A 2140-nucleotide genomic window follows, 5' to 3' on the forward strand; every position below is an offset into this window, starting at 1 on the left:
ATGTGAAATAAAGTGGCAATACCAGCGATTTGAGGTTATAATAATTTTAGCAGGCGCAAAGTTTGTTTACTCTGTTTTATTAACGAAATATATAAAATAAAAGTGAATAAATGATTTGGTTTGCATAAAATAATAACCGGAAACGTTTTAGTAGTGTTTTAAAAGTGGAAACTAGTGATTTAGTGCATTTTTGACGTGGTAATTGCTCATAGAAAACAACGAAATTTAACAAAAGTTTTTTGTTCATAACTTTTAAATGGTTAATAATGGCCCTTATTATGAGCCTCATTCGATTTTCGATCTTCGCTGGCTATCGAAAATCGAAGATCGAAAGTGAAATTCGTATTATGAGCTATGCAAGCGTGTCGAAATTTTCGTTGAGTATCGAATTTTATGTCGAACAGAATTTTGCTTTCGATGGTGTAGCGAAGTGTTAGGAAATTGTGAAAAAATGTATGATTTTGTATATGTTTTCTTACATTTTGGCGGCTAGACACTAATTTTAAACAATTTTTATTAATTTCATGCAGTTCTAACATCGTGAATACTAAACACAAGCTCGAAAGGCTGCTTTACTTGTGAAAGAAAATCCCAATACTCTGTTGGCACGATCTCTGAGAACAAAATCGTAGCGCTGTTGATAGTTTTAAAATATTTTAAATAGATTTGGTTCACAAACGCCTCTTTAGATGGTCGGAACTTTTTAATGAATCTGTAGACAAATTTCTTAAATATATTTTATATCAAAATATATTCGAAAGACTAATAAACTTAAACTCTCTTAAACATTTGCTACTCCTGGCCAGTTTACTAAGCTCTCATCCTCTGACGAAACGTTGAACCAGAACTCGTACTCATTTTACCACGTTGTTATAAACTTGCTTTCTTTTTTACTTCATTTTAATTAGAACAAATTTACATAAATATGTATAAGCACACTTCTCAGCGGTGAAAAATATACTATTGTGAACAACCTAAACGAGCGAAATTCACAATAGCGCTATTCTTCATCGAACCCCCTCGGGATTGTTATTAGGGGGGCCGAAACGCGTCGTTTGGTACCCCTCCCGACTTTTCCGCACCTTTTTTAGGGGTTGTTACCCCACCCTAGAGAATTACCCAAAAATTATATCAGCTATTCGTCTAACTTGCAAGTTTCTGCAAATTTTCTGTTCGCGTACTATTTTGGATATTTCTCTCTTGTGAGAGAAGAGACGACATTTCGCCGAAATTTGGCAGTTGGTTGGTTTCTGTTGGAGATTTTAAACGAACGCACCTATTATTGCATCATACAATTACGAATGTTCGATATTTCAGAAAGTATCGATATCATGAATCGATTTAATTCAATGAATGTAAAATCGATATGGCGATGTATCGGCCTGAACAATATCGATATCGAAAAAATCGATGTGAAAATCCTTATTCCAATTGAATAGAATATTAGACCTTCCAATCAACTCACCTAATTGTGTTATTTCCATCTTTTATATTCACTGAGGATTGAAACAGCATGCCGGTCGACTCCAGCGGTTTCTCAAACTTAACAGCTGAATAAATCACACAAGCTGCTGATTAAACCTACTTTAGTATTTTCCCATGTCCTTTGTTGTGGATGAAAAATATATTTAAACTTAAATAACGATATTGTGAGTAAAGTATCGATGTCTTCGATATATCGACCTTGGAATATCGATTCAAAAAATCGATTATCGTGCCATGAAATATCGATATTCAGAATAATCGATACGATATCGAACATTCCTATTGCATATTCTCATTTGTCTTGTCTCGTGTAAACGCAATTTCAAAGGCCCTACACACGGATCGATTTATCGGCCAACCAGTTGGCCAACCGCTAGAAGTTGATGATAAATAAAGGGCTAACTATAATATGAATAAGCAAGCGTATGCAAACGTGCGAATACACATAAATCCTATTCTGAAACTATAATGTGCTTAACATCAAGTTTCGTCAAGTTTCGCCAAACGTCACTTGCTTAAGGCCCTGTCTCCACAGGAAAACACTGATGTCGTGATAACCATGTCACAAAATATATTTCCAATGGAGACCGCCTATTTCTTATGTGCTGCAATATATGTCAGCGCTTATTGCTTGACATCTATTGCAGGCAATTCG

This window comes from Rhagoletis pomonella, unplaced genomic scaffold, assembly GCF_013731165.1.
Source record: "Rhagoletis pomonella isolate Grant_MI unplaced genomic scaffold, Rhpom_1.0 Rhpom_scaffold_00001, whole genome shotgun sequence".
Lineage (NCBI taxonomy): Eukaryota > Metazoa > Arthropoda > Insecta > Diptera > Tephritidae > Rhagoletis > Rhagoletis pomonella.